The sequence below is a fragment of the Pleurodeles waltl genome, chromosome 4_2 (genome assembly GCF_031143425.1).
Source record: "Pleurodeles waltl isolate 20211129_DDA chromosome 4_2, aPleWal1.hap1.20221129, whole genome shotgun sequence".
Classification (NCBI taxonomy): Eukaryota; Metazoa; Chordata; class Amphibia; order Caudata; family Salamandridae; genus Pleurodeles; species Pleurodeles waltl.
The window spans coordinates 395,865,193-395,890,373 of NC_090443.1; the positions used below are offsets into that span (position 1 = coordinate 395,865,193).

At 42.2% G+C, this 25,181-nt stretch overlaps 1 protein-coding gene across 5 annotated transcripts in view; it reads right to left on the bottom strand.

Annotated features, from left to right (window-relative positions):
- The window catches only part of RALGPS2 (Ral GEF with PH domain and SH3 binding motif 2), an 812,647-nt gene that overhangs the window by 589,895 nt on the left and 197,571 nt on the right, over window positions 1-25,181 (bottom strand). The window lies entirely within an intron of this gene.

A 25,181-nucleotide genomic window follows, 5' to 3' on the forward strand; every position in this document is an offset into this window, starting at 1 on the left:
AAAGGTAGGGTCACCTCTGGGGAGCTGAGGGAGAGCGGCAGCTACATTCTCATCCAATTAATCTTTTGCAGAGAATTAGCTGTGGGAATGAAAGCAGGAGCAACTGCTCCATCTCCCTACAATGATATTGTTAACCTGTTGGGTGCGGCCGACGCCCACACTACCTCCCTGGTGCGGGTCACGACCAGTGGCCGACACCAGGGAGGGGGTTAAAAATCCTCTGGTGCAATGTTTTTTTTTTTTTTTTTAATATTCTCGGAGACATGGAAGATCTTCTGCGTTTCCCCCGGCCCTCTCACCGCACCCACCCCATTGTGACATCAGCGCACTGATGTCATTATCTGCTTTCTCCATCGGAGCAGGAAGCGGCCTCTTCCTGCTCTGGTGGGGAAACAGCCCCAAACGGCCTTCCCGACGTTCGGAATGTCTTGTTTGAAAAGGGAGACTCTAAATTTAAAAAAAAAAAAAAAAAAAAATGAAATGGACAGGGAGAAGCCTATGAGCAGGGCGACCCCCTGTGGGGGCAATACATTTTTTTTTTTAAACAGCTGTATGGTTTTCCTGGGGGCCACTATGGCCCCCAAGGAAACCATATAGCCGTTAAGAAAATATATTGATATCTATCTCTCAACAGAGAGAGAGAGATGTGTATATATATATATATATATATATATATATATATATATATATATATATATATATATATATATATATAGATTATATCTATTTATATCTATATATATCTATATATGACAGATATATAGATATATATACATACACACACATATAGATACATATATATATATATATACACACACACATATAGATACATATATATATACACACACACATATAGATACATATATATATACACACACACACATATAGATATATATATATATATACACACACACACACACACACACATAGATACATATATATATATATATACACACACACACACTAGATACATATATATATATATATACACACACACACACTAGATACATATATATATATATATACACACACATAGATACATATATATATATATACACACACACACACACATAGATATATATATATATATATATATATATATAGAGAGAGAGAGATCTATAGATATATAGATATCTATATAGATACATATATCTATATATATATATATATATATATATATATATATATATATATATATATATATATATATATATATATATAGATAGAGATAGACAGATATAGATCAATCACTTTAGTCAACGTGTGTGGTTTCTATGGAGGTTGCGACCGGCCCCCAGAAATACCACACCAATATAAAAGTGATCTCTCTCTGTATGTGTATGGAAAATGTCACTTACCCAGTGTACATCTGTTCATGGCATGTTCCGCCTCAGATTCACATACTGTGCATTATCCTGCCATCTATTGTTGGTCTCAGAGTGGTACAAGTTGTTTTTCTTCGAAGAAACGTTTTTGAGTCACAGGATCGAGTAACTCCTCCAATTCGGTTCCATTGCGCATGGGCATCGACTCCATTGTTAGATTGTTTTCCCACAGAGGGGAAAGGAAGGAGTGATAGAGTATGTAGGTACAAAGTAAAAGATGTCCATGCTAATGTAAATGTATATACATATGTACAAATGTTTGTAACTTAAACAATTACAGGCTTCCGGGGAGGTGGGAGGGTGCATGTGAATCGGCAGCGGAACATGCCACGAACAGATGTACACTGGGTAAGTTACATTTTTCCGTTCGATGGTCTGTGTAGCTGCAGATAGACATGCTGTGCATAGATTACAAAGCAGTTTGTCCTCCCATTAAAGAGCGGTGGTTAGCCTGTAGGAGTTGAAGTTGTTTGAAATAATGTTCTTAGTACAGCTTGGCCTACTGTGGCTTGTTGTCATAATACGTTTACACAGTAGTGTTTAATGAAAGTATGTGGTGTTGCCCATAGGCAGCTTTACATATTTCAGCCATTGGTATATTCCCTAAGAAAGCCATTGTGGCACTTTTTTCCCTTGTAGAATGTGCTTTAGGAGTAACTAGAAGCTGTCTTTTGGCTTTAATATAGCATGTTTGGATGCATCTTACAATCCATCGTGCTAAACCTTGTTTTGATATGGGATTCCCTGTATGAGGTTTTTGGAAAGCGACAAATAGTTGTTTAGTCTTTCTAAATGGTTTAGTTCTATCTATATAGTACATTAAAGCTCTTTTGATGCCTAATGTATGTAGAGCTCTTTCTGCCACAGAATCTGGCTGCGGGAAGAATACTGGCAGTTCCACTGTTCGATTTATATGAAATGGTGATACCACTTTCGGTAAAAAAATTGGGTTTGTTCTTAGTACAACTTTATGCTTGTGTACTTGGAAGGATGGTTCTTCAAGAGTAAAGGCTTGGATTTCACTTACTCTTCTTAAAGAAGTAATTGCCACTAGGAAGGCAACCTTCCATGTTAGAAATTGAATTTGGCATGAGTTCATAGGTTCAAATGGTGATCCCATAAGTCGTGTAAGAACTATATTTAAATTCCAAGAAGGAACAGGTGGTTTTCTGGGTGAAATGATGTGTTTTAAACCTTCCATGAAATCTTTAATGACAGGAACTCTTAATAAAGAGCTATGTTGTCTATTTTGTAAATATGCTGAAATTGCAGTAAGGTTATTTTTTATGGAAGAGAATGCTAAATTTGCTTTTTGTAAATGAAGTAAACAACATACGATGTCTTGTATTGACGCTGTAAGAGGGTCAATATTTTTGGCTTGACAGTAATATACTAATCTTTTTCATTTGTTTGCATAACACTGTCTAGTAGTGGGTTTTCTTGCTTGTTTAATAACTTCCATACATTCTGATGGTAGTTGTAAATATCCAAATTCTATGACCTCAGGAGCCAAAATGCTAGATGAGTGTTTTGGGATTTGGATGTCTGATTTAACCTCTGTTTTGTGTCAACAGATACGGTCTGGCTGGGAGTTTGGAGTGTGGTACTAATGACAGATCTAATAGTGTTGAGTACCACGGTTGACGTGCCCATGTTGGTGCTATGAGTATCATGTTCAGTGAAGTTTGACACAACTTGCTGACTAGAAACGGAAGGAGTAGGAGGGGGGAAAGCGCATGCAAATATCCCTGACCAATTGATCCAGAGAGCATTGCCCTTGGATACAGGATGTGGGTGTTTGGATGCAAAGTTTTGGCATTTTGAGTTTGCTTGTTGCGAACTGTTCCCCACTTGCGAAAGTATTTGTGAAGTACTTGAGGATGAACCTCCCATTCGTGTGTTTGTTGGTGATTTCTGCTGAGGATATCTGCCACATGGTTGTCTGCCCCTGGAATGTATTGTGCTAACAGATGAATTTGGTTGTGAATTGTCCATTTCCAAATTTGTTGGGCTAGAAGGGAGAGTTGGGATGAATGTGTTGTTCCCTGTTTGTTCGGATAGTACATGGTTGTCATGTTGTCGGTTTTGGTAAGAAAATTTTTCTGTGTGAGAACAGGTTGAAAAGCTTGGAGTGCTAGAAAGACAGCTAATAACTCCAAGTGGTTTATGTGCAGCTGTTTGTGTTGGACATCCCATTGTCCTTGAAAGTTGTGATTGTTTAGGTGAGCTCCCAAACCAATCATTGGTGCATCTGATGTAATTATGGTCTGAGGCACGGGGTCTTGTAATGGCCGCCCTTTGCTTAGATTTGTGGAATTCCACCACTGAAGGGACATGCATGTTTGGCGTTCTATCAACACTAGATCTTGAAGTTGACCGTGTGTGCCTGTGACCATTGTTGTGTAAGGCACTGTTGTAAGGGCCGCATGTTTAGTCTTGCGTGTGGAACAATTGCAATACATGATGCCATCATTCCTAAAAGTTTAATGACCAATCTGACAGTACATCATTGATTTGTCTGTATTTGTGTGATTATATTTTGGAAATCTTGTATCCTTTGTGTATTTGGATATGCTAGAGCTTGCTGAGTATTTAGTATTGCACCCAGATACTGTTGTATTTGTGCTGGTTGCAGGTGTGATTTTTGGTAATTTATTGAGAACCCTAGGGTGTGCAAGGTTTGTATTACATAATGCGTATGATTTTGGCATTGCATATGACTGACTGATTTTATTAGCCAATCGTCTAGATATGGAAAGACATGTATATGTTGTCTTCTTAGGTAGGCTGCGACTACTGCTAAGCACTTTGTGAATACTCTTGGAGCTGTTGTTATTCCAAAGGGCAACACTTTGACCTGGTAGTGCTTTCCTTGAATGACAAACTTGATACATTTTCTGTGTGCAGGATGGATGGGTATATGGAAATACGCATCTTTGAGGTCTAATGCTGTCATGAAATCTTGTTTTTGTAGTAGTGGGATGACATCCTGTAAAGTTGCCATGTGAAAATGTTCTGACAGGATTAAAGATTGAGGGTCCTGAGGTCTAATATTGGCCTGAGGGTGCCATCTTTTTTGGGAATTAGAAAATATAGGGCCAGATGTAGAACGCGTTTTGCATGGCGCAAACTGCGAAAATCGCAGTTTGTGCCATGCAAACCACACATCGCGATGCACATTCCCATTTTGCGAGTCGGTACCGACTCGCAAAATGGGAATGCGACTCGCAAATAGGAAGGGGTGTTCCCTTCCTATTTGCGACTCGCACCGCGATGCAGAATTGCTTTGTGACCGCGAACGCAGTCGCAAAGCAATTCGCAGTTACCACCAGTGTCACACTGGTGCTAACCCATTCGCAAAAGGGAAGGGGTCCCCATGGGACCCCTTCCCCTTTGTGAATGTCGCTATTAATGTTTTTTCAGAGCAGGCAGTGGTCCAATGGACCACTGCCTACTCTGAAAAAACGAAACTAAATGGTTTCGTTATTTATTTGTATTGCAACTTGTTTTCCTTTAAGGAAAACTGGCTGCAATACAAAAAAAATGCTTTATTTAAAAAGCAGTCACAGACATGGAGGTCTGCTGTCTCCAGCAGGCCACCATCCCTGTGAGTCCACGGAAGCTCAATAGGGTCGCAAAATGCGACCCACCTCATTAATATTAATGAGGTGGGTCTTTGCGACCTCATTGAGATTTGTAGAAGGTGTCTGAGACACCATTCTGCATACGATTTTGCGAATCGGCAATTTCCGATTCGCAAAATCGATTTTTACTACATCTGGCCCACAGTGAGTAAACTCCTGTCCCTATTTGAAATTGCGGCATCAATTCTATTGCTTGTTTGAGTAGTAGAGTTTGGACCTCTTCTTGCAACAGACTGTTGTGTTCTGTGGATAGTTTGTGTGACCTTGGTGGGATATTTGGAGAAGTATGTATCAATTCAAGGCAATAGCCATTGCGGATAATGGATAGCACCCAATTATCTCTGGTAATATTTTGCCAATTTGTGTGGAACTGTTGTAGTGGTTCCCCCCACAGGAGAGGTGTGAAGCAGAAGGGATTGAGAGAAGTCACTGTTTTGGGTGCTGTAGAGGTTGCTTAGAGGCCTGAAATTTTCCTCTATTTCTGGGGTACTGTGTGTCCCTAAAACCACCCCTTTGGTATTGCGGTAGGTAGGTTGGCTTTGCTTGTGATGTGGATGCCTCAGCTGTCTGTGGTCTGAACCCACCTCGAAACCGAGGTTTTCGAAAGAACCCCCTGTATGGTGCTGAGTAGAGTGTGGCCATTGCTTTTGCGGTTTCAGAATCTTTTCTTAAATTTTTCTATGGTTGTGTCAACTTCTGGCCCAAAAAGATGTTTTCTTTTTTTAATCGAACGGCATATTTAACACTGCCTGCTGTATTTCTGGTTTGAATCCAGAAGGTCTGAGCCAGGCATGCCTGCGTATAGTCACTGCAGTATTGACACTTCTAGCAGCGGTATCTGCTGCATCTAGGGCAGATCGTATTTGATTGTTAGTAATGGCTTGCCCTTCATCCACTACTTGTGCCCTTTTTTTGGTGTTCTTTGGGGAGATGCTGGATCATGTCTTGCATATCGTCCCAATGGGCTCTGTCATAGCGAGCTAACAGTGCTTGTGAGTTGGCTATCCTCCACTGATTTGCTGCCTGGAGTACAACTCTTTTCCCTGCAGCATCAAATTTCCTGCTTTCCTTATCAGGTGGGGGCGCATCTCCTGATGACTGAGAGCTTGCTCTTTTCCTGGCAACGCTAACTACCAATGAATCTGGAGGTACCTGATGGGTGATGTAATCAGGGTTGGAGGGTGCAGGCTTATATTTTTTTCTCTATCCTGGGTGTTATAATATGTGCCTTAACAGGTTCAGTAAATATCTGATGCGCGTGTTTTACCATGATTGGGAGCATGGGAAGGCATTGATATTTAATGTGTGTTGAGGACAGGGTGTTAAATAAGAAATCCTCCTCTAGGGGTTCTGTATGCATGGTGACACCATGATATGCCGCAGCCCTAGCTATAACTTGATTGTAGACAGCGCTATCCTCCGGTGGTGATGGTTTAGAGGGATAACTGTCTGGATCATTACTAGGAATGGGATCTGGATTGTAAAGGTCCCATGGATCCACATTGTCTTGTTGTGAGTCATAAGAGTGAGTGGGTGACTGCACTGGTGTAGGAGTAGTAGGACGAGAAGTAGGTAGGTGAGGAGAATATTGAGGAGGTGGTAGTTTAGCCTTCTGCTTTGGCACTTTTGCTGGAGGCTGCATAGTGTCCAATTCCTCCTGAAAGGCTAGCTTGCTTTTGTTTTCAGGTGGAGGTGCTGTTTGAATTCTGCCAGTTTCTTTATGGATGTGGAACCTGGACTGACTTTCATCCATAACTTCAAGTATTGGTTGTATTTCAGACTCCTCTTCAGAGGCTTTGTGTCTTTCTTTAAGTCTTTTTGAAAGTCCATGTTCCTCTGTATAAGCTGGCCTTTTCGGCTCGGCTCCGAAGCATGCTTTTTCGGGATCGAAAGAAAATTATGCTGATAAAGGTTTCGGCTCTGAAAGGGATTTTCCAATTTTCGACTCCGAAAAATTCTGTTTACTGGAGCCGGACACAGAGCTTTTTGTTGCCTCCGATGTTTTCTTTCGGAGTGGCCTTTTTCGGTGCCGAACTGGTAAGTTGGTTACCGGTTGTCTTTCTTCGGGCCGAGCCATGGCCTTTCGGCAGTGGCGTACCTAAGGCCTTGTGTTTTTGTGAGGGTACAGGGGCAGGCATACTCGCATGTTGTCCTGCCGTGACCGGTCTGTCTTCTTCGGATTCCTGATCGGATTCGGAATCTCTAACAGAGACCGATGTTTGCATCAGTTCTTCTCCCTCTACGTGGAGCTGTTCACTGCTTCTCGTCGCCATTTTGAGTCTTCGTGCCCTCCTGTCTCAACGAGTCTTTTTCAATCGGAAGAATCAACAGGCCTCACAATTTTCTTCCCGATGATCCAGGGAAAGGCAAAGGTTGCAAACAAGATGCTGGTCTGTGTACGGGTATTTCATGTGGCACCGAGGACAGAATCAGAATGGAGTCCGATCCATGAGGCTTCCACGCGGTCGGCCCGAGTTAGGCATGTGCGCCCCGAAGGGCAAACAAAGTGGTTTTCCCGACTGTACTATTGTGTCGATGGAAGATATAAACCCGATCGAGACAACACAGACGAAAAGAGTTTTACAGAGTTTTCCGAATCGAAATCTTAGAGCGAGAGGAAAAACGTCAGAACCTGATGGCGGAAAGAAAACAATCTAACAATGGAGTCGATGCCCACGCGCAATGGAGCCGAAGAGGAGGAGTCACTCGATCCCGTGACTCGAAAACACTTCTTCGAAGAAAAACAACTTGTAACACACCGAGCCCAACACTAGATGGCAGGATAATGCACAGCATGTGTATCTGCAGCTACACATGCCATCTAACATGCATATTATATATATATATATATTTTCGCCACCAGTAGCTTTAAGGCAGCAGTAAAAAAAAAGTCAAGTAAGTCTTGTGATTATGTTTCTGCTAAAAAAGGATCCGACTTTTGTCTAAAGGCAGTTTTGATGCCATAAAGTAGCGCAGGTTTATATGCCTACTGAAAGGATCAAAACTGTATTATATGTGAATAGCTGAGTGGATTAGTAAAGCCAGCCATTAACTGCGCTATAATACAAATTAAATGTATATGTGGGGGAAGGGGACTATGAAGAGCTGAAGGGCACTTTTACTAGGTGGTAGTGAGGAAATCCGAGGAGTAGGTCATGGGAGTGGGAGCCCCAATAATGATTGTTGGAATAGGCGCTAGAGGCGCTAAAGACTGACGATTGGTATGTGACAAGGTGAAGTAATAGTGTGTCTTTTTTGTGTGTCTTGACGGAAGAAGCGAAGTTAAGGTGACCTCTACTGTTGCAGGTATCATATACACACACACCAGCAATTTTGTGACTGTCTACATAGGCTAGTGTTTTAGAGCAACAGTTTAGCCGGTAGCAGGCATGGCATCTCGTTGGATGCCTGCGGCTCAAGTCCTAACTCGGGTTAGAGAGGACAGCTCTGACGTAGGATCAGAGACTGAGACAGCAGATTCTGAAACAGCATCTGAGGGATAGGGCAACGGCGCAGACTCAGAGTGATTTTTCAGTCAGAGTCCCATTCGATAAATCCTCTTCCAGTGATTATGAGGGAGGTGATAAAGACTGTCTTGCTGTCCCTTCGCAAGAACAGTCTGTGCAGCGGGACAATAGCAGGTTAGCCCAACCCAGAGAGCAGGTGCATGCGGCGGCAAGCACAGAGTGCGCTCTCTTGGGAGCTCCCCAATTTATTTCAGCCCCAAATTCCACCATCCAAATCGTATTGTGGCGACATCAAAATCATCTATTACAAAACAAACTGGTTTTGTAAGGCAGGCACCTGTGTTTTTGGTCCTGGGTTCGACGGCCATATAGGCAAACATACCAAATCCAGACATTTCTGGAAACTAGACATCCGGGGGAGTCAGAGGTGTGACGTGTGTGGATTCCCCAAAGTTTTCTTACCCAGAATACCCTTCAAAGCTGAAATGTTGAATAAAAACTCAATTGTTTCTTGTATTTCTGTTACACAAACTACAGGAATATGCTGGGATCCACAAAATTCCTACCACCCAGTGTTTCCCCCACCTGTCCTGATAAAAATGCTACCCCACTTGAGTGCCTGTACCTAGTGCCTGCGTCAGTAATGGATCACCCCAGGGTCAACAGTTGCCCTTATGTAAGGACCAGCATTGACCATTGTGTGATCTATTCCTGTCGCAGGCACTAGGCCTACTCACACAAGTGAGGTACCATTTGTATCGGGAAACTTGGGGGAGTGCTTGATGAAAGGAAATTTGTGCCTCCTCTCAGATTCTAGACCTTTCGATCATCAAAATGTGAGGAAAAAGTGTTTTTATCCCCAAATATTGAGGTTTGCAAAGGTTTCTGGGTAACAGAACCTGGTGAGAGCCCCACAAGTCACCCCATATTGAATTCCCCTAGGTGTCTAGTTTTAAAAAATGCACAGGTTTCATAGGTTTCCCTGAGGTAGAGGCCAAAATCCACAGCTAACAGCTCTGTTTTCTTTGGGAAAATGTGGTGTGTCCATGTTACGTTTCCAGTCACTGGCATTAGGCCTACCCACGCAAGTAAGGTACCGTTTTTAACTAGAGACTTGGGGGAACACAGAATAGCAGAATAAGTGTTATTGCCCCTTGTCTTTCTCCACATTTTTTTCCTTCAAAATGTAAGACAATGTATAAAAAAAAAGACATCTATTTGAGAAATGCTCTGTAATTCACATGCTAGTACGGGCACCCCGGAATTCAGAGATGTGCAAATAACCACTGCTTCTCAACACCTTATCTTGTGCCCATTTTGGAAATTCAAAGGTTTTCTTGATACCAATTTTTCACTCTTTATATTTCAGCAAATGAACTGCTGTATCCCCGGTAAACAATGAAAGCCCATTGCAAGGTGCAGCTCATTCATTGGCTCTGGGTACCTAGGGTTCTTGATGAACCTACAAGCACTGTATATCCCGTCAACCAGCAGACGTAACGGTATATTGCTTTAAAAAATCTGACATCGCAGGAAAAAGTTACAGAGTAAAACATGGAGAAAAATGGCTCTTTTTTTAGCTCAATTTCAATATTGTTTTATTTCAGCTGTTATGTTCTGTAGTAAAATCTTTTAGGATCTACATAAATGACCCCTTGCTGAATTAAGAATTTTGTCTGCTTTTCAGAAATGTTTAGCTTTCCGGTATCCAGCACCGGTTTCACACCCATTTCTGTCACTAACTGGAAGGAGGCTGAATGCACAAAAAATAGTAAAAATGATGTATGTCCCAGTAAAATGCCAAAATTGTGTTGAAAAATTGGGCTTTCTGATTCAAGTCTGCCTGTTCCTGAAAGCTGGGAAGATGGTGATTTTAGCACCACAAACCCTTTGTTGATGCCATTGTCAGGGAAAAAAAACACAAGCCTTTTTTCAGCAGCCTTTTTTCCCCTTTTTTTTTTTTTTAGGAAAAATAAGAAAATTAACTTTTCGTTGTATTTTGGCTAATTTCTTGGTCTCCTCCACGGAACCCACAAACTCTGGGTACCTTTAGAATTTCTAGGATGTTGGAAAAAAGGATGCAAGTTAGGACTGGATAGCTTATATGGACAAAAAGGTATGAAGGCCTAAGTGCGAACTACCCCAAATAGCCAAAAAGAGGCTCAGCACTGGGGAAGTGGGGGGGAAGGCCCAGCAGCTAAGGGGTTAAGGACTGATGGTTCTACAAGGAAGGAGGGGGAGTTCGCATGTCCATCTAAAAGTGACTGCACTGGCAGACAATAGGGAAAGCAGAGTCTCCATGTCCACCCACGGACGCATAATAGGACAGCCTCAGAGGAGGATAGAAGGAACAAATTGCAATGTCCATTTCATGCTCTGCATCAGTTGAGGCCATGGCTGTGCCATTTTGGCCCACGTAGACTAAAGCGATTGCAAATTTTCAGGATTATTTCCAAACTGAGATGCAACAAAATACACAATGGTGTCACTACTCATATATAGTCCCCCAAAAATGCAGAGCAATTTTATGTATTCACAAGTGTAAACAACGTATTTTTTGCTATAAGCCTAAGGGAGTGTATTTGACATGCAGCCACAAAGACAAATCGTTTTCATTTGTATATTGTATACAAATCAAGCATCCGTTCATCTAAGTGCCAGCAGTTTTGCAGGCAAGCAATGCAATAAAATGTTGATAAAAAAAACAAACGTAATGGATTTTTTTGCAGAGGAGGTAGATTCAAGAGAAAAGAGAACCATTCTACCTTAGTTTTGCTATTGAAGTGAACTTCAGGGCTGTAAAGTAAGTGACATAAATCTGCCTTAAAAGTCACATAAGTATTTAAATCACAGTCTAATGAGCCAACCAGAGTCTTGAACGTAAACGGTGTACTTTGTAGTCCTCAGAAGACAGACTGCGATACCAGCAAAAACAGGCACTACACAGTAGCCACTCGCATAGCAAAAAAGGACACATTGACAAACTTAACAGCTGTTACTGTCGTAGTTTGGACTCTTGATCTCAGCAAGACTGCTGGTTAAAGGATTACAGTACTTTTGTTTGTAGTCGACTACGTCTTTCCTACAACAAGTCGCAACTGTTGTCACAACCTTACCGGCTCACTAGCAGCACCTCACCAGAAACACAATAGTAAAAGGTGATTTGTGGCAGCCTTTACGCATGGACTCGAAAGTAAGACATCTCAGGGAGTGTCGTGGTTAAACGGAGATTACCCCTTTCTCACAGATATATCATGTCTCATACAAACACAGGCAATGACAAAGATGCAGTAAAGTTTCAATAGTTTTTATTCAACATAACTGCAATTTGCGATAAGTTGCATGGGCTGCAATGATTAGGATAATGAATAATGCAAGAAACAGAATTGTGAAGACGAGTCATCACAAAGATTCCCACCATCTTGCAATGCATAGAAAAGACATACGAGATGTAATATGCCCTAATACCCTAATGTGAAAGGCCTAACCTCCTACCTAAAGGAGAGCTGGGTTTGTTAAACCTAATCTGCCAATGCCATGTCCATGAAAGGAGCCCCCAACCCTCGTTACCTTGGAATGAGTTCTCTATTTCAGACTCCGCAGGGACACGAAACTGAGTCAGCGTCAAGACGACTGCAGCATCGATATCAGCGATGGTGGCGATGCCCTCTGGTCAGAATCCCTCTGATTATCTGTCTAAAGTGCGATATATTTTTACAGATCTTTAAGGACCCCTGACGTAGGTGTGTTCCCAAACAACAGATAACAGACATGCTTGGGACGGCAATTAATATAAACAATCCCTCGAAAGTATAGAGAGGGAAAATCCCTAAGTGTGAACACCTACTGTTTGTTTGTCTTTGGTGCTTGATCTGGACGCCTTAGCGCGGTGACACTGATAATGTAACTCATAACAAGTGGCCTAACTCTAAACAAGGCAGCCATCTTAGAAGAAATAAATAATTAAATGTGCTAAGACAGAGCAAGCTAAGTAGGTTAAAAGTCACTAGGTGACGGGGGCACGAGTCTGCAAGCCAAAGGCTAAGCTAACTCCTGTTATCCCATTAAAACGAAGTAGGATTCACTACACCCTCCCCATTGCCGTAACAGGTATGACAAAGGTATAGGAACCCAAATGCTAAAATTGCTCTGAACTAAAAGCCTAAAATAAATCAGCTAAAAAAATCTTTAAAATGTGTGAAAAAGATAATAAAAACAATGTCACTAAAACACATACAGAGATGTTAATGTCAATCATGACCAGCACCGCGTGCCAAAGCAAGTTATTTGAAGTGTACAATTTTAAAACTGGAATGGCAAATCAAATTATATGCTGTACGCATGGTCTTGAAGTGTGTCATCGAAGTCACCAACCAAGGACCTAAAAAATGAGTCAACATCATCTGATGTTAAATCGAGTGCTGGGCGGACAAACGGATCCACAGAGCAGAAGTGAGCAGTATTTCCTGGTGTAACGTTATCCGTTGCAGTGTCCTCATCCGTGGTAGATCTCAAAACGGAAGGCTCATAGGTGGCCTTGAGAAGCAACCACAGTCTCAAGGGGCATGACCGTGTATGAACCCTCATCGGGGACATCAGCAGTGCATGGTCCACAGGAGATGTCGGTGCAACAGCAAGACAGACCATAGGCAGATGTTCAAAGAGACACCATATGCAGCGGAAGATGGTTGTACCCAACAGAGAAGGTGCCGGAATGACAACGACCAGTCATGCTCCAATTCCACCAGCAAGGGTGCACCGAAGATCCGAACCATGCGCTCACGGCACAGTGGAGTAGGTGGGAGCTGCTCCATTGCTCTGTGTTGCTGGAAAGAAACAACCACTGCGAATCAGAAGAAATAGCAGTAGTAGTCCGCCAATCAAAGCCAAAATAATTGGAAAGCCAACCAAACACACTTGAAAAGAGCGAGTGGATGGCTGACGGGATGACTCTGAAGACAGTCTGGAAGATAGATACGAAACCAGACCCGACAGCCTTAAAGAAGTGAACAATCCCAGTAGTGCTTGAAGCATTGAATATTCTGGATACCAGTTCTCCAAAGTGCTTGGGGAAGTTGGTATTTAATAGGGATTCTATCTCAGCTGATGATCTCGCAATCTGGAGAGTATACGTCTCTTTTGCGGATGTCAAGGCGACCTGTTTTTGAAACAATAGGGCCTTTAGCCTGCTCAGCTTGTCATAGTTCACATTAATAGTATGTATGTGGGGCCACATGTCAGATACTTTTATCTCTCGTGTGGGGGGAAACAAAACATGTCCACAACACGTAACTACCTTCGAGACCGAGATTGCGTAGGCAATTCCTGGTCGCATGCCGCAACAACTTTGATCGTTCAGTACCACATAACTTCCAATGGAAAGTACATGAAATACCGGGCGAATCAAAGGGACGGGAGTACCTCTCAACAAGCAGGCCAAATTTGCGACCCCCGCATTGCAAAGACCGTGAAGAGACACCTGCTTGTGTATCATTGAATGACAAACAGCAGTCTCACATTCGCTTCTGCTAAGAAAGACCTCTGTTTCGCCTTCAGACATCGGTAGTCAAAGGGCAACTCCCACTCTTCCTTAATGTAGCTATCTCCTAGTTGCTCGTATCGTCCCACTGCAAGATGTTTCAGGCAGCTCGAGAAACGAAAGGTCGAAAACTGCAAATTAATTATGCCATGTAAAAGCCAGATAGTTGAAGGACTCTCTGCTACTGTGAAGGGCAATTTATCTAACTTTTCTACGTGAAGCATGGTGAAACTAGCCTCCCTATAAGCCATTGTCTGTTGTTCCATGGAAAAAATAAAAGCAGTGAAGAATTCACTCCCGTTAATATACTTCAATGGAATGCTGCCATTTTTCAGTGTCTGTAGTGTCCAACCCAGCTGCATGATGGAACGTAGCTGTGTTTGTCCATGATATAACCGGGACAAGTCTGTCTGAGTGATATCAATAGCAGACAACACTATATTTGATAGTGAATATATCCTGTTGGACAGTGTATTCATGCCACTGTCGACAACAGCTAATGCTTTTTCTAAATTTTCTTTATCCAATTGCCTTAAACGTGCAGCAGCCTCAATCTGGGAAAGTTTCCAAATTTCATTGTACATAGCAAATAAAAACCTTTTTGAGCGCTGTTTCCTAGGACCCAGCAGAAAATCCTGCAAGTCTATATCTTCAGTAAGAGTGTTCAGATGTTTAACTGCGGCTAACGTGTTGGTCTGTACCCACTACTGGCACAACTTACCCACACTGTATGCCATAACTAGACCTGTATGTTGGTCCGATACAAAGCGAGGGTCTGGCCTGTTAATTGAAAAAAAAACCCTGAAGAGTTAAAAAAACGCGCTTGACACTCATTTGTGTTAGTGGGCCATATTAACCACCCGCCGGGACTGGAAAGTGAAGAATTATAAGTACCAGCCTTAACCATTGCATCTAGCTTGTCCTCAGTGCTATTGAGGAAGTATTGCCAATCTTTAAACTTTGCCGGGGTGGGGATACTGGGCGTATTCAAGTCTTTAATTTTTGCTAACCCCAGACAGGTTGTCTGCTGAATTGTGTCATTCAAGAAAATCATTTGTACAGGAATCAGGCATGCTCGGAATAGCCTCCCTATCCTGTATCTGCCAATCTTGTGTTTCCCATACACTTTTCAAATCAATAGTGCTCTTCCAGTATTCATAACCTTCAACTGCGAGCTGGGAAACAAAAGGATCTGAATAAATCATTTTTGTATCAGTTAGCAACATTTTCCTAAATTGTGCCAGAGGTATCTTAAAATAATATGACTCTGCTTTTCTTGTGTCATGCCCAGAAAAGTATGTAAATGTATCACTATAATACTGTGAGCTCCCCACCGGTGGTGTAGAACAGTGTTCCCACCGTGTGTAGTTTAATACTGGCCTGTATCTAGTGGCACGGTATAGGTAGTAATGGCCCCAATTGTTATAGCAGAACCTTAACTCATAATTCATTGTATGTTCATATAAATCATCACTTTCAAAAGTGGAATAGTCCTTCATTTCAGTTAGCATGGAATCAACTGTTTGGACATCCCAATCAGAGACATCAGGTGTAATTACATCAGTCACTGAAATTTTGAACACGTATGGTATTTGAATAATTTCAGTAGGCCCGTATATATCGAATGGAACTTTGTCCCACACAATCCCATCAGAAATTGGTATTGCTGTAATATTTACAGGGGACAAATCTCTCCGGACCTTATGTGAAGAATGATGTGGTGTTAAAACTTCATCAACAGGCTCCACATAGGAGCGATCAGGAATAGAGTGACCATTTATAAGCAAAAAGAAAACAGTCACAAAACCAATCCATAAAAATAATGCAAAAATTTTCAAACAGAACCATAAGTAGTTCCATGGGTATTTCAAATAGTTATTTTTAAGCCATTGATACAGCTTACTACTTTTTGAAACATTGTCAATCACAGTTGTGGATGAGTCTGAAGAAAAATCATCAATGCCGATGAAATAGCCAGAGGCAGTCTCTGCAAACACGGGAGCCGGTGCACCATCCGTACTTTGGTCCACTTCACATGGGGGCTCTTGATAGACAGGGTCGTTAGTCTGTGATGTGTTTGTAAAAAAACCAGCTAGATCTTGAACCAGGGTGGTCACTGAAGTAGTGACTGGAACCAACAAAAGTTAATTTTCCGCCCTCCCCATGGTCAAGGAGGTGTCTGGAACAGCAGTTGACATTGTTGCATAGTCTGTAGTAGTGATGTTCATCCTACTATGTAGATCTATGTACTGTTGGGTAGTGAGAGGGGATCAGGAACCACCCAAGGGACCTCTTGATCTACTGTGAAGGATCGGCCACATGGTGTAGTTTGATGTCATCAATGGAGATGAATCGGTTTGTCTTAGAACCAGACAGTGATGGTAAGAGGACAGTCCTGGTGCCTTTTATTCCCAAGACCGGTACAGGTGCTCTGCATGATGGAGCAAATTTTCTTCACTGCGATCTTCTCACGAACCAGATCCCCAACTTTAGGAATCCAGCCAGTCGAAGGTTTCAGCCTTCAGTCGAGCTGTTTAAGGTCATTTCTGAGCTCAAGAACCCAAAGGCTATGACCAGCAGTGAGGCCCCTTCCAAGGAGCTCTGTGACACATCAGCCAAGCATTTCAAAAGCAAAATTCGAGAAATCCAGTGACATCTCTGAGATATCACCTCATGAATCCACCACTATGGTGATACAAACTCAAACACTCAATGGCACTCCCATGTGTGGCAAAGACTTTCCTGATGCTCTTAAAACTCCCTACAACAAGAAAAGGGCATGGATCAATTCAAACACGCTCAAGTCAAAGCCTCCCTAGACCTTATGGACCCTTTCAACTACAGAATGATCATGACTATTCCATTCCTGGCAATAATACTGGAGAAAACATTCTTCAACCAAGTCACCTTCCATCTATAATCTCACTCCGGTACAGGTAGGATGCATACCTATTTGTGGAATAAAATCAACAATGATCTCGATCTTGGATGATCTAAAAACGTAACAAATAACCATAACATGGATCCTCATCCTCTTGGACCTCTCGGCAGCATTCAACACAGTGAACCATCAGATTTTGCTCAACGTCTTGAGAGATATGCGAAACAAGGACTAAGCTCTAGCCTGCATCATTTTGTTCTCTCAAACAGAACTCGGATCATACATGTGACCCCTTAAGGCTTAAAGATCACTCCAGTGACCGGTCGACTACCTCAGGGGTTAGCGTTATCACCATCACTTTTCAATGCATACATGGCACAGCTAATCTTATTCATCTGCCGTTTTGGAGTCACATGCTCTAACCATACCTATGACACCTAGATTAACAACAAGCTAACATAGCCACCAGAATCAAATGACAACCCCCTCCCTTTATCTGCTTGTTTAATAATAATTTCTGGATGAAGAATTCTCTTAATTTGAGCCCAGACTAACATCATCATCTGTCATAGCATCATCAGAGTGGTGACTACATATATCTGCTTGGACTCAGTGCCCACCATCCCCCAGGAAGAGTGGAATAAGTTGGAGGTTAACAAAGTAGTGCCAAATGCGTTTTTATCATCCCCAAACCCTTGGTTGCATATTCCCCTACCTTGCATACCCTCAAAGACTTCAGGTCGGTGTTGCACTGATGCTCTCTTAAGTACACAACTCAAACACACTCTTATTTGGCCTCCCAACATAGCTCACAGGAAGAGACTAAAGAGTTCACAATGCAGCCACCAAACAACTGTTTCACCTCAAACCTAAAAAACGCTCAAACCTTAACACTGGCTCCCAATGGCACAGCCACACGCACAACCCCGTGTAACACTCAAAGCCTTCTATACCCAAAAACCTAAATTCCTGCAGGTAAAACTACCTAAATATAAATAATTTTACACGCATACCTAACGGTGCTATCTCATCTAAACAGTGCTGTCATACAAAGTAAAATTTAAGAAGAAAAGGAAGAGGAACCCTGTTTCTCTCTTCTAGGAGCAGACCCTCTGAACTCTCTTCTACCATAGACTACCTAGAGCCTTCAGAAAGATTCTAGAAAACTGGCTGTCTGAAAGCACATAGGAAATATCTTCACTCAAAGAAACCAAACAAAGAAAACAAAATAAATCAACCAATCACCTCATATCAGTAGCTTGCTGCTTCCCAATCCTTTTTAAGCAGATTATCCTCTTCTTTCAACCCACACCCCCCCCCTTCCCCATCCAAATATGCACCCAAGCAACTGGAGTAATACACTCAGCTGCACTTGAAAGACACACAAATATATTTCACTTTTATTCCATACCCTCAAACATTACACATGTAACCCCATTCAGGCATCAATCCAGAAATTGTAACAAGAGGCTCTTGCTCTCTATTCTCCTCTTCCTCATTTCCCCTCACCACACCCTCCTTCCCTTCTAATATGCCCATCACCCTTTCTATCTCAAAGTCAACCTCCCAAAACAGAAACTCAGTTCTGACGTGCTTCAGACCATTGTAGGGTATCCTCCTATCCCAGTCTCATCCCACCTTACAGCTACATACACGCTCCATCCTGATCAACCACCACCACCACAATGCATTACATGACAATACAATCTACAACATTTGATACCAATGTGCTAAACTTCTCCACACAGACACCAAAAGATGTATACTTCTTCACATGCACAAAGATGTCTAAACTTTCCTTACACGCATACTAGCTACCTATCAAAACTCTATAACTCCTAGTGAAGAATATCTAGAGGAGAGAAATATCACACGTTTAACCAGGATTTAAAAGACTGTGTGGGGCAAATTCACAATTCTGATAAACAGGGAAATTTGAAAATCAGGAGAAATGGACTAGCCCCACTACAGAAGAATACCAAACAGTCAGGACATCAATGAATAGCAAAGAACTTAAGTAATGGCCACAAGACAACAAGGACTTGCGTTAGTCATTCACAGGAATATTTCCATCCCAGTGCAGATCAGTCCGTAGAGGTATCCAAAGTACAGCTGCCCACTGTACCTACACACACCTACTAGAAGAACAGAATACGCACTAGCCACAAGAGGTCCATGAGAACTTGCGCTTTTGACAGGCGACCTTCAGCTGACATGGGTCAAGCAGAGGGCAGAAAACCTAATCCTCCACTGCAAACCACCACACAGAAATGACCCACCACACGCAGGTTAGGTTGGAAGGTCGCAAGACTTCATTCCTCCTTGTGGAGCACGGCCATTAGGACAACCCTCACCCTCAAAACACATGCATATTCCAAAGCTGACCAAGGAATAACCTTCCCCAGTAGGAGACTTCTGTTGTATTAATCACAAATGCAGACCAGTTAGTATTAGAGCCAAGAGGCTTGCTAACTGACAAACGCTCCACTATCTAAATACCATGTATCATAACATAAGTTGGTGCAAACATTGCAGTCAGGTTAACAAGCACAACCTTTCCCCAGGGAAGGGAAGATGGCTATAACAGGTCTACTGATAAACAAATGATCTACCAGCTGGCTATTTTTCCTGCAGTATGGGAAGTGTGTTTTTATTTTGCAGTGCAGTAAGCAGCTGTTGAAAGTGGAGTTGAAAGTGTTTCAAGGTTCCAGTTACAAAGTGACGTTTTCATTAATAGCCTAAGTACAGAAGTCGGTAGGGATAACTACTTGGTAATGGCAGTGCTCCATTTATAGCAGTGAAGCCCTGCAAAAGAGGCAAAAGGTCAAATTGTATTAAGACATGCATGGGATATATTTAAACACAATACTTTCAAATGAAAATCACATGCTAAGTGGGTGGTTATCCTGAAAAACAGAATTAGATCTGGTTGCTGTCAATTAACGTTAGACACCTGTGGTCTAGATAATCATTTCGGCGCTCCCAAACGTCTGTATACTCCAATGCTAGAGCAAAGCTCTGCCTCCCAAGGAAGGGGGACATGTTTTGCTGATGGAGCAAACAGGCATGTGGGAAAATGGGTACAGAGGAGCAGTATATGATGAATGAGACCCGCTCTACAGAAGGCATTCTGAGATCCAAGCAGTACAGCTGCTGGGAGCATCAGGATTAGTCAACTTTCCACTGCTTCATTTCCATTCATCTAGAAGACATGGTTTCCGCTCCTAGGCACTGCACAAACGTAATGAAGCAGATCAGTTCCACTGATGTCAGTGCAAACTGTAAAGTGGTCCAACTCTCAGGAACACTGAGGGATTAAACAGTCTAGGAAAACGTCCAGCTGCACTAGTTTTGCAAATCATGATGGCCTTCACAGTTTTTCCTCCTATTGACCATTTACATACAAGCCCCTCAGTGGTCATATGTAACAAAGAGGTAAACAAATTGGGAACAGTGAGGTGCCGGGAGGAGTTCTGGAGGAATGCAGAGAAAAGGGGTTTTGATGTAAACAGATTACAGGTTAGATGCAGCCAGGCAGAATCAGGAACACAAGTAAAGCCATTCTCTTCAAAAAGTAACCAGTACAGTGTTGGAATGGAACAAGTAGTTAAAAAAAGGGTAGCTGAAGTGATCATCACTGTAAAATGTAGAAGAACTACAAAATAGGAAAACAAGAACAAATAGCATTGGTTACTGTGGAGTTTGGCCTCCAAAGACACTGCAACCCACATATTTTTGCCTGCAAACAGAATAAATTCTAAGATTTAATGGCTCATTGCCTGACAGCCACCAAGGGGAAACTACTGAAAGGCCCTTTCAGGATGAACCGATGTGCCCGTGGACTTTGGTAGTGAGAAGAGGACCAGACAAGGGAGCTAAGAGTGTGTAATGGGCTATAGCACATCACCCTAGTCTCTTCATAGTGGAGAAGAAAATAAGGAAGGTTTTCCACCACCAACCCAGCTACACTTTGAGGATAAAAATTAAATTGTTAGTCTTGAGATTAGTAAAACCTGAATAAAAGTAGCTACAATTATATGGTATGCTTAAAAAAGAAAACCTTTGATAATATGGACTGCGTGAAATGTAGATTTTCACCGTCAATATATCTTTCCCATTGCACACTGGAGTACTTCACATTAGGAGGGGAACAATGGGTGGTAAATTCAGTAAACTGACCAGACCACAGTAAGCATCTGTACCCAGTACGTCATTTCACTGCCAAAAACTGCTCTGCACTGTCCCTTGTTATAAACCAGATGGATCGATCACTTTATATGCAAAGCCAGCTATGTTATTAGTGCTCCAAATCTTTAGTAGTAGCATTCCTTTAATGAACACCTGATTGGTGGATGTTTCGATTCACTAATCAGATGGATGGAAACATTGTTTTTTCAGTGAGAAAGTATGGTGGCATTATATTGGATATTGAAACCACTATAGGACTGGCCGTCACTATATGAGTGACAGTTACTCATTTACTTTGGAATGGGGAGAATGCATGCTCATGTGGCACTGTAGGTTGCCGGTTTTTTAAAAGTTTTTTTCCTCTCTCTCCTCTGATGTGAGCAGGGATGTTACCTCTTTACCGGGTGACTCTGTTGGTGACCAGATGCCTGGGCCAAGGTACCTGGAATGTCCATATGAACCTTGTGAACATGATTGGTGCTGGCAAGCAGATACACATACGAGGCAAGCGACACAGGTCATACAACTGAGAACCAAACAAAGTAAAAACATTTAAATCACAGCTTTCCACTGGTACTGTGTGAGATCTATATCTGAGTGCTCATAGCCCCCACCCCTTCCAATGCCTTTCCAGTGATTTGCATTCCGTAATAATTTTGTATTCTGCTGGGGCAATTATACATTCCTCTTGGACCAAAGCAAACCTGCCCAAAACAGGTGACAGTGTGCCACCGTCTCTGCTTGCAGTGATCAAGCTGTGGCCTTGTCATTTCATGTATGTAGTGAAAGCAAAACTGAACTGGTGCCGACAGCTTGATTGGTAAGAATTGATCTTAAATACTGTGACTTCTGAACAGTAAGCACTTAGTTCAAGATCATCACTGGAGAAGAGCTTTGTGCAAGTGTAGGTGAGAAGGACTGAGTCAGGACTAGAACTCAGCTGACTGATATGACCATTCCAGTCTAAGACTAAGTCTGGGCCAAGATCCTGAGAGAGGAGCGGAGGTAACTTACAAGCAAAAAAAGAAAGTGCATGGCTACAGAGAAAACTGTGAACTGCATCTTTCAGGAAGAGTGTCCAATGCCAGTGTGGTACAGAGCCCAACTTACTGAGAGGCCCTGTGCAAGCCACCTTCAGATTAATTACCCCAGCTCCAGGACACAAAATTGCCTTAAGTAAGCGGTTCGGGAATAGATAGCCATTGTCATTCACAACCTAACATCACCAGCAAAGCCCTGGGAAAGAGCCACTGCCTTTCACGAGTGTGAGTTTGCTTTGTCCCACATGCCACCCTGGCAGCACAAAGCATGTGTGCGCAACTCTGTTGCCTTCACAGGTCTTGAGATTACCTCGGTCTCTCCTCCCTCTGCCTGGGGATTATGAAGTTGGCTAGAGAAGAGGCCTCATGTCTGGAACTGCTGACCTCATCGCTCTATGAAATGGTATAAGGGAGAATTAGCATTGGAGTGTCTGGTTCGTAACCAAAAACGTACTTTGCTGCCAGCTTTGCCCTTGCCAGCTCAATTGTCATTGTCAATTCACTACGACTAGTGGCTACTTACATACTAGGCCCTGAATTTGTGCCTGTGCCATCTGTCATCTGCATTCTGTACTACTGGCACCAGAACAAGCTATTACACCCCTCTAACAAGGCACATAGCTAGTAGAACTCTCATTGACTGTGCTTTTTTCGATAGACAAACACTCCTCTATACCCCCCAATGAAAGAGCTGCTTGTGATTGCCAGTAGCAGGTGGACACTTCCAGAGAATGCAGACAGGTTTTGTGGCAGGTGAATCAATAAAATGAGCATCCTAGCATCAGCAGTTGAAATTAAGGGGAAGGATATGCCTAAATGTTGGGTTCCTGTGCTCAGCATGCCTTAGGACCAATGCTGCACCATACTGAGGAGGCACACCATGGCCAAGTTGGTCTGATGTTGCCTGCGTTCCTCACTATGGGATACCCAACCTGGCAGTTTTTGCTGGATTGATTTAGTAGGACCAAGACTGATTTGAATACAGCTAATCTCTGGAGGGCAAAATGGGCAAAAAATGTAAAAGAATATGGCCTAAGGAATTACCAGCATCCGAGTATAGTACAAAACATTCCAATCATTTCTTCAAACACTTTCCATGTCAAAAACTAAGGTCACAGCACTGCAAACAGACGGATACATTCCAGTTCCGAAAAGTAGCAAAGTAACCTCTTGTCCTGTGATGTGTTAGACAGATTTGGTGCTACTTTTCTCACCAATCTTTTGCGAGGGCCACTGTCTTCTCTGGTGTTTGGACTTTGCTGGTTTGAAAGAGAACACTGCACACAATTGTTAATATAATTAACCACGATGAACTGGGATGTAGTTCCAAGAGGGTCTGCTAGTGACATGAAATAGACAATGAGAGTAAAGCTGCAAAGCTCGGGCTGTGTGTAATGTGACAAGCATCCACTTTACATCACAATTCCTCATCTCCAATTTTATGCTGTATATGGGCTCTAAACGCATGCACTACTGGGAACAGGATTTTCGAATTGTGATACTTTAAATATATAATATAATAATAACTAAAGATGAACTGAAGAAGGCAGTTTCCAGGATTGCGTGTTCGTATATCACAGCAGTGACAGTTAACAGGGGCATTTTACAAAGGTTCTTTATAACAGATGATGGTTATGTAACCCACGTATAACAAATGTTTTCAAAGATCTTAGCACATAAGTAAATGTAATACTGTTTGAGGCCATATCCCTGACCGGGAATGAGCTAGACTTCTGTTTATTGCAAGGATTATTTTATGTAAAATTATTTGTATATGCATCATTACATTTGACAATCAGATATTAAGGGGTATTATACCACGCTCCGGGTTACCTTACCCCCAACCTGGTCCGCTTGTAACTGGTGACTATCTTGGACCTTTTGTTAACAAGAAGCACTAGCCTCAGTGAGGAAAAAAAAGACTAAAAGAGAGCGAGAAAGAGAGCGAGAGAGAGAGAGCGCACACACACACACACACACAAAGACAAAAATAAAAGTACGAGGCAACTTCACCCAAACTGATTGGAGGGAAATGAATGCTCTTAAGAATAATGCCTCCATCATTATAAATCCCTCAGATAAGGGTGGGAACATCGTCATTATGGACACTGGTCTACGCATAAATGAAGCTCAGAAGCAACTATATAATCATGATCACTATGAGAGACTCAGACAAAATCCTGTTAGTGTTGGTCAAGTAAGTGGTCATGAGATGTTTGGAAGATGGCTAAATTGTGGGTTAATTGAATATGAAGAATATGAACATTTGAAAGTAGACTTCCCAAGCATTTACTTCTTATCGAAGATCCATAAAGACAAATGTCGTCTTCCTGGTAGGCCTATTAGAAAATACATCCAGCTATTTAAAACTTTTCTTGTGTCCCTGTGTCACAGACCTTCCATCATATCTACCACAGATTTTCTATCCAAGATCAACAATATCCCTTGGCAAAATACCTACCTTTTAGTGGCTATGGACATTACATCTCTATATACATCTATCAAGCTCCTATTTGGCACGAACCCATGTAGATTTTTTTTGTTTTTTTTAGAGTGTGCCCCAGAGAGTTTGCACAGCACACTGAAACATTAATGGCCATGTAATAATTTTGTATGACGCACAACATCTTTTTGTTTAATAATAAATACCACCGCCTAAAACAAGGTAGAGCGGTGGGGGGCTTCATTCATGCCAACTTACACCAACCTTTATATGGGATGGTGGGAAAAGGCGGTAGCATGGTGGGAAAAGGCAGTAGCATGGTCAGACGAACTAAGTGTATACATGGAGAAAGCAGTGCTGTGGGTGCGCTTTACTGAGGACTTGTTTCTTACATGGGATGGACAAGAGAGTTTACTACAAGAATATGTTAATAAACTGAACAAGAACAGCTTGAACATTCATCTTGTAGCAACCTGGGGTAACATCAGAATTGATTTCTTGGATGTTCTGCTTGAAGTGAAAAATGAGAAACTGGAAACATGTATTTTCCGTAAACCAACAGCTTGTAATTTGATTCTGCATGGTAACAGTTGA